Below are 8,409 nucleotides of genomic sequence, written 5' to 3'. Positions count from 1 at the left end.
ATAGCAAGGAAAGCCTGGTGCCCCAGAGTGTCAGGTGCAGACAATGAGCCGTCCAGGGAATGAGCAACAAGTTCCTTCTGCCCCTCCCCTCACCCGTAGGATGGCAACAGCACAAACTGAATTGTGAGGTTGATTAGTGCTCAGAGTAGCTCCAGGTGTGAGCAGTGAGGTTGATGAGCGCTCAGAGCAGCCCCAGGTGTGAGCAATTATGGTAAAGAATGGGTGGGTCCTGCCCAGGGCTATTTTAGGGGGAGGGTTTAGCTCACTTTGCTTGGGCATGGAGCAGTTGGAGAAGAGGTGTTTATGGTGGGCTCCCTGGGGGTATCTCCTGGAATGATACTGAGACCATCTCATAGGATCTGGGAGAACAGCTGGATGCGTTTGGATATGGAGCATTGCTTAGAGGTGTCAAGGCAGATACCTTTGTGTCTGGAAGCAGCATCGGAGCAAGTAAGCCAGTGTGAGTTTGCAGTGGGGCTTTTCTCCTTTTCCTTTTTGATTTCCTTTTGCCAGGGAGCGACAGAGCCATGTGGAGGAGAGGCGGGTTCAGGTTTGAGTTTAGTGAGTTGGTCTGATTATTTTTTAATAGTTGGTGTGATTTGTTGTGTGGAGTTCAATAGCGTTGTTTTTTATTTATGTCTAACTTTGCTGATGTGATAAGAACTGTTAGTGAAAGAGCATAGCATCTGTTTTTGCTGGTAGTTGGTTGTACGGTGTTGGTTTTGTTTGTGTTGCCTGTTTTGGGTTTTTTTGTTAGTGAGATTAAAGTTTTTATTTTGGGGTTAATTTGTGATTATTTTAAAGATTTTAGGGCAATTTAGGTTTTTGATTCGGGGGTGCTGTGATGAAAGTATGGTATTTATTTTATGTAGTATTGGTGGTGTGGATAGAGGGAATATTTGTTATGAAAATTTATTTTAGTATTCTTAGTTGAAATGTTAGGATGAGTTGTGTTTCAGTGTTGAGTCTTTTTGAGGGGGTTAAGATTTTTTTCCCTTGGTTAGTGGAGGTATTGTGATTTTATTGATGACATTGGTGGGAATTTGATGCTGTTTGTTTTTTGGTTATTTTATTTTTAGGAATATGATTTTTGTAGTAGGCTTGGAAGAATTCACTTTATTTCAAGACATACTAGTTTAGTGATATAAAGGTTCCCATATTAACTCATCAGTGTCTTAGACTTTTTTTCTTATTTAGGTTTTCCAGAATTTACCAATAATTTAGCAATCTAGCAGGGATGGCGCCCTGTTCTTGAAAAGATGGCCATGGAAAAACCTGTGTCTAATAACATGTACCTGATGGAGGGCAACAATTTTGCCGTTATTACAGGGCCAAATACGAGTGGCAAAACAATGTTGGCATGGAACTGCTGGAGGAGAGGAGTTTCTGGTGGGCTCCCAGTGGCATCTGCTGGAGTGACGGTGAGAGCATCTCATAGGGTCTGGGGGAGCACCTGGATGCACTTGGACTTGGAGCACTGCTTAAAGGAGGTGGTGATGGACAAAGCTTCCTGCCAGGAAGCAGCACCTGAACAGCTGAGCCAGTGTGGATTTGCAGGGGTGATCTTTGTCCTTTTCCCTTTTGATTTCATCATGGCAGTCCCTCCCCGGTGCCCTCAATTTTTCACAAGAATTCCAAGAAAAAAAGGCTGAGCAAACAGTGAAAAAAAGGGGTATAGGTAAGGTGGAGTTCAGGTGTACCCCACCCCAAACCCTAAATAGCAGCCCTAACAGTGCTCCCGTTTCCTTGAGACAGCTGCAGGCAGGAACCCTAAAAGCAGCAGAGTGCCAGAACACACGAGAGGTGCAGGCAGTTCCCTGGTGCTAGGGCCAGCCAGGAAGAGATAGTGGGGGGACGATCCACAGGGTTGGGGAAACAGGGGGTTTCCCGCCCCACCCCACCCTGGGCTCTCTGTCCCTCCGCAGCCGGGGATTGCTCCCAGCCCTCCTCGAGGCGGCGGTTGGTAAGGCTTCGTGCCTGGCCTCCGCAAAGAGTTCGGCTCTGTCAGCCTCTGCCCTGTCTCAGGGCCAAACTTAGGTAGGGTAGGGAGCAACTGTGGATTGCCTGGTCCGGGCTAAGGGACATCTCTTGGGGCCTATGGATAAGGAGCATCCCCGGTTGCAAGCGTAGGGTTGTAAGTTTGTAGGGTTCAGTGGGGCAGCTTGGCAGTGACACAGAGAGGCTGAGGGAGGGCTTCAGAGGTCAAGGGCTCGAGGGCTGGAGACAGACAGTGAAAATAAAAGGGGTACAGGTTGGGATATAAGGTAGAGTACAGGTCTATTCAAACCCTAAACAGTAGCCCTAACAGTGCTCCCGTTTCCTTGAGACAGCTGCAGGCAGGAACCCTAAAAGCAGCAGAGTGCCAGAACCCACGAGAGGTGCAGGCAGTTCCCTGGTGCTAGGGCCAGCCAGGAAGAGATAGTGGGGGGACGATCCACAGGGTTGGGGAAACAGGGGGTTTCCCGCCCCGCCCCACCCTGGGCTCTCTGTCCCTCCGCAGCCGGGGATTGCTCCCAGCCCTCCTCGAGGCGGCGGTTGGTAAGGCTTCGTGCCTGGCCTCCGCAAAGAGTTCGGCTCTGTCAGCCTCTGCCCTGTCTCAGGGCCAAACTTAGGTAGGGTAGGGAGCAACTGTGGATTGCCTGGTCCGGGCTAAGGGACATCTCTTGGGGCCTATGGATAAGGAGCATCCCCGGTTGCAAGCGTAGGGTTGTAAGTTTGTAGGGTTCAGTGGGGCAGCTTGGCAGTGACACAGAGAGGCTGAGGGAGGGCTTCAGAGGTCAAGGGCTCGAGGGCTGGAGACAGACAGTGAAAATAAAAGGGGTACAGGTTGGGATATAAGGTAGAGTACAGGATTATTCAAACCCTAAACAGTAGCCCTAACAGTGCTCCCGTTTCCTTGAGACAGCTGCAGGCAGGAACCCTAAAGCAGCAATGTGCTAGAACCCACGAGAGGTGCAGGCAATTCCCTGGTGCTAGGGCCAGCCAGGAAGAGATAGTGAGTGCTAGGGCCTACTGGTGTCATATAAGCTGGGGTTTCTATCCTTGGGGTACCCTGGGTTCTCTGTCCCTCACTGATTGGAGAGTCTTCCTCCCCTCCTTGAGGTGGTGGTAATTTGGCTGTGTCAGCCAATACTGCTGTGAAGCAAGCCTCTGCCTCCCTGTGGGGTGAAGTGTGCAACCCATGAACCTGGGCATTCTCTAGAGAAGGTAAGTGCTGGGTTTTCACAGATGTGCCACTAAGTTCCTGCATTGATATTTGGTCTTCTTGGTTGTAGCTGACCAGATGATGACATCCTGGCGATGGCAGGAACTTCCCGGATAGCCAGGCGGCCTTCCTTCGCACCCCGTTTGGATCCACCCCACCGGGCATCCGAGAGCTGAGTCGAAGGCTACGAGCCACAGAGGGGATGAAAGCGGGGGTGCCGGGTCGGGACATGTGACCTGGGATTTTTGAGTCAGCTTTGGGGACGGGGAGGTCCAGGCTGTGGCCCCTTAGGCCACACGGTGGGAGAGCCTCACTTTTGTTCACAGTGCTGAGGTGTGCAGGACAGAGCAGCCTCGGGGCGCATTGTGTCACTTGTCTGTCGTGCCTTCTGTGTCTTTTGTGCCTCTTGTGTTGTACGTGCCTTGCCCTATCTCTTCTGGGGGCTTACCAGAAACCCCAGCATCGCTTATAGCATCTCCGATCTCTGGGCCCCTCGGCTCGGCAGCTCTCGGAGGCCTTGGAATCGCGTCTCTTTTGACAAGCATCCGATCGGATGTCTTTTAGACGTCTTGTTCCGAGCTGTGTCAACAGCCGTGTGCCGCGAGGATCCATTGTTGCGGCTTAGGACTTGAAGGAACGCAAAGATAGGTAGAGGATTGCGGCCATAAGATTCTTGGGCATCCGTCTTGGCGGTTCCTGGAGTTTGTCATTCCGTCAGCATCTTCTTCCTCCCGGGTTCTGTGAGCTTCATCAGCTCGCCTTCATTCTCACCCGGCTCATCTCGTTCCGCATTCTCTCAGTCCTTGCGGCCGTTCTTGTGGCCCAGAGTTTTGTCTCCCCATTGTGTCCCCTCGTCTGTTGTCTGGTGTGTCACGGGTGTCTGGGTGTAGTTGTCCCGGAGCTGCCCTGCCCTGCTGTCCAGCCTGGCTGTAGGTGTAAAAGGCCAAGTCCCAGGCCCCTGTAATTTGAAATTTGTGATGTAGGGTGTAGTTGGGGTCTAGAACATATTCCTAGATCAACACAACATGTCTGGAGCTGTGAAGTTACCCTGCAGCGCTTTGACTTTTGTCTCAGCTTTCTTTCAGATGCGGATGCATGGAATCGGTGGCAGAGAGCCCCATCCAGGGTAAGGGGGTTCCCCCGAGAAGGTAAGTCAATGTTTGTCTTTGCAGGGCAACTGGAACCGGTCACTGTGTTACAGGTCTCCTCTTTCTCTTTATTTTCAGGAAACAGAGCCGGCTAGCAGCAGTCAAGGTGAAGTGGGCAAGGTGAGCGTTGACCGGTGGAGGGAGGCTGTTGTTATCGCTGGGCCCTCAGTTTCTGGTGCAACGCCAAGCGTCCCTTCTTGTTTGCGTGCTTTAGGCAGTCCAGTCGCGTTTCGTCGAGACCCCCGTCGCCAGCCGGCCGGCACGCCTGCTTCGCCGCTCCCGTGAGCCCTGCGGAAGCGTTACAGGGACTGCGTGACGGAGCCTTTTCCACGTAAAGGGGCCGTGTGGGTGGCCTTCAGGAAGGGGCCGAGGGCTTCCCGTGAGTTGGGGATGTCGGGAGGAGGAGCGAGGGCCTGTTCAAGTTTCGGCAATGCCACATCACTTTTTCTTCTCTTAACTCAGGCGCGCCCTCTGCGACGACGGTGTCTGGTCCTGGCGTGGCGGTATCATGCGGCCTTCAGGACACGGCCGTTTGCAGGACACCGTGAGTAGCCGAATTGTCGGGTTTTGGCCGATGCCCTGCAAAGATCAGCTGCTGATTTTCTGTTTTATGTTTTGCAGCTGACAGAGAGACGACAGCCTGGCGATGGCAGGAACTTCCCGGATAGCCAGGCGGCCTTCCTTGGCGCTCCGTGTGGATCCTCCCCACCGGGCATCCGAGAGCTGAGTCGAAGGCTACGAGCCGCAGAGGGGATGAAAGCGGGGGTGCCGGGTCGGGACATGTGACCTGGGATTTTTGAGTCAGCTTTGGGGACGGGGAGGTCCAGGCTGTGGCCCCTTAGGCCACACGGTGGGAGAGCCTCACTTTTGTTCACAGTGCTGAGGTGTGCAGGACAGAGCAGCCTCGGGGCGCATTGTGTCACTTGTCCGTCGTGCCTTCTGTGTCTTTTGTGCCTCTTGTGTTGTACGTGCCTTGCCCTATCTCTTCTGGGGGCTTACCAGAAACCCCAGCATCGCTTATAGCATCTCCGATCTCTGGGCTCCTCGGCTCGGCAGCTCTCGGAGGCCTTGGAATCGCGTCTCTTTTGACAAGCATCCGATCGGATGTCTTTTAGACGTCTTGTTCCGAGCTGTGTCAACAGCCGTGCGCCGCGAGGATCCATTGTTGCGGCTTAGGACTTGAAGGAACGCAAAGATAGGTAGAGGATTGCGGCCATAAGATTCTTGGGCATCCGTCTTGGCGGTTCCTGGAGTTTGTCATTCCGTCAGCATCTTCTTCCTCCCGGGTTCTGTGAGCTTCATCAGCTCGCCTTCATTCTCACCCGGCTCATCTCGTTCCGCATTCTCTCAGTCCTTGTGGCCGTTCTTGTGGCCCAGAGTTTTGTCTCCCCATTGTGTCCCCTCGTCTGTTGTCTGGTGTGTCACGGGTGTCTGGGTGTAGTTGTCCCGGAGCTGCCCTGCCCTGCTGTCCAGCCTGGCTGTAGGTGTAAAAGGCCAAGTCCCAGGCCCCTGTAATTTGAAATTTGTGATGTAGGGTGTAGTTGGGGTCTAGAACATATTCCTAGATCAACACAACATGTCTGGAGCTGTGAAGTTACCCTGCAGCGCTTTGACTTTTGTCTCAGCTTTCTTTCAGATGCGGATGCATGGAATCGGTGGCAGAGAGCCCCATCCAGGGTAAGGGGGTTCCCCCGAGAAGGTAAGTCAATGTTTGTCTTTGCAGGGCAACTGGAACCGGTCACTGTGTTACAGGTCTCCTCTTTCTCTTTATTTTCAGGAAACAGAGCCAGCTAGCAGCAGTCAAGGTGAAGTGGGCAAGGTGAGCGTTGACCGGTGGAGGGAGGCTGTTGTTATCGCTGGGCCCTCAGTTTCTGGTGCAACGCCAAGCGTCCCTTCTTGTTTGCGTGCTTTAGGCGGTCCAGTCGCGTTTCGTCGAGACCCCCATCGCCAGCCGGCCGGCACGCCTGCTTCGCCGCTCCCGTGAGCCCTGCGGAAGCGTTACAGGGACCGCGTGACGGAGCCTTTTCCACGTAAAGGGGCCGTGTGGGTGGCCTTCAGGAAGGGGCCGAGGGCTTCCCGTGAGTTGGGGATGTCGGGAGGAGGAGCGAGGGCCTGTTCAAGTTTCGGCAATGCCACATCACTTTTTCTTCTCTTAACTCAGGCGCGCCCTCTGCGACGACGGTGTCTGGTCCTGGCGTGGCGGTATCATGCGGCCTTCAGGACACGGCCGTTTGCAGGACACCGTGAGTAGCCGAATTGTCGGGTTTTGGCCGATGCCCTGCAAAGATCAGCTGCTGATTTTCTGTTTTATGTTTTGCAGCTGACAGAGAGACGACAGCCTGGCGATGGCAGGAACTTCCCGGATAGCCAGGCGGCCTTCCTTGGCGCTCCGTGTGGATCCTCCCCACCGGGCATCCGAGAGCTGAGTCGAAGGCTACGAGCCGCAGAGGGGATGAAAGCGGGGGTGCCGGGTCGGGACATGTGACCTGGGATTTTTGAGTCAGCTTTGGGGACGGGGAGGTCCAGGCTGTGGCCCCTTAGGCCACACGGTGGGAGAGCCTCACTTTTGTTCACAGTGCTGAGGTGTGCAGGACAGAGCAGCCTCGGGGCGCATTGTGTCACTTGTCCGTCGTGCCTTCTGTGTCTTTTGTGCCTCTTGTGTTGTACGTGCCTTGCCCTATCTCTTCTGGGGGCTTACCAGAAACCCCAGCATCGCTTATAGCATCTCCGATCTCTGGGCTCCTCGGCTCGGCAGCTCTCGGAGGCCTTGGAATCGCGTCTCTTTTGACAAGCATCCGATCGGATGTCTTTTAGACGTCTTGTTCCGAGCTGTGTCAACAGCCGTGCGCCGCGAGGATCCATTGTTGCGGCTTAGGACTTGAAGGAACGCAAAAATAGGTAGAGGATTGCGGCCATAAGATTCTTGGGCATCCGTCTTGGCGGTTCCTGGAGTTTGTCATTCCGTCAGCATCTTCTTCCTCCCGGGTTCTGTGAGCTTCATCAGCTCGCCTTCATTCTCACCCGGCTCATCTCGTTCCGCATTCTCTCAGTCCTTGCGGCCGTTCTTGTGGCCCAGAGTTTTGTCCCCCCATTGTGTCCCCTCGTCTGTTGTCTGGTGTGTCACGGGTGTCTGGGTGTAGTTGTCCCGGAGCTGCCCTGCCCTGCTGTCCAGCCTGGCTGTAGGTGTAAAAGGCCAAGTCCCAGGCCCCTGTAAGTTGAAATTTGTGACATAGGTTTTACTTTGGAATCTAGATGCTTTTTCTACATCGACACTAGATGTCTGCATTTGTGAAGTTTTCCTGCAGCGCTTTGAGTTTTGTCTTAGCTTTCTAAGCATTTTATTATTTGCTGCCCAATGTGGGGTTCAGAAGAGTAAGGAAAACCTATGCTGATTATGTTGTATTGGTACTTACTGTGTGCTGGGATAAAGGACTTTGTAATGGTGTTACTTAAGTTCATGTCTCTCAGGGTGGAGGCCTTTATGTTGTTCTAGTCTCTGAGGTTTTTTTCGAGGTTTTAATGCCTTTCTTGTCCCTAAGTTTATGTTCTTATCCAAAAATAACTCCAATAGTGTCGCTACTACATAACTTTCACAGTAAAAGAGCACAGATTAAAATAGCTGTTATGCTAAGCTCAGTAATAATGATGGATAAAAACTTTATAAAAGTACTGAAATTTGTACCAAATAGCTTTAGTTTATTGTTTCTTTGGCCTACCCTACATCCCAATCCCAGTAACATGTTTTAAAAGTGTATTAGTAATTATACCCTGTTTATTAGAAGAGGAGCAATAAAACCCCACTACACTCTTTTTTCTAATAATTCATACCACATCATAAAAGTAAAACAAAACACAAAAAGCTATATAAAACCTAACACAACCAAATCTGCTTAAAAAAAACCTCAACAACTTACGAAACTGAAAACTATTCAATGAGCCCTCAGCATTACTAAAAACAACCTAACCAAATTGCTACTTTCTAATTCATAAATAATAATCAATGCTCTATAAAAATAAAGACCTCATTAACAATAAAAAAATTAAACTACTAAAAAA

General features: G+C 51.9%; 1 long non-coding RNA gene across 2 annotated transcripts; it reads left to right on the top strand.

Moving 5' to 3' along the window:
- The first annotated feature begins 269 nt into the window (after positions 1–269).
- LOC111943848 (uncharacterized) lies at positions 270–8,039 on the top strand. 2 transcript variants are annotated; one of them, XR_015282239.1, is made up of 11 exons: positions 270–460; positions 1,330–1,421; positions 3,276–4,353; positions 4,407–4,473; positions 4,568–4,732; positions 4,816–4,897; positions 4,975–6,052; positions 6,131–6,172; positions 6,267–6,431; positions 6,515–6,596; positions 6,674–8,039. It is a non-coding gene; the product is annotated as an uncharacterized LOC111943848 (long non-coding RNA). The 2 variants fall into 2 exon arrangements; XR_015282238.1 differs by having other exon boundaries at positions 6,106–6,172.
- Positions 8,040–8,409: the final 370 nt, after the last annotated feature.

Source organism: Cyanistes caeruleus, unplaced genomic scaffold (genome assembly GCF_971803275.1).
Source record: "Cyanistes caeruleus unplaced genomic scaffold, bCyaCae1.hap1.1 HAP1_SCAFFOLD_203, whole genome shotgun sequence".
NCBI classification, from domain to species: Eukaryota; Metazoa; Chordata; class Aves; order Passeriformes; family Paridae; genus Cyanistes; species Cyanistes caeruleus.
The sequence above is the reverse complement of the archived record's forward strand: the minus strand, read 5'-3'. Positions and strand labels throughout refer to the sequence as shown.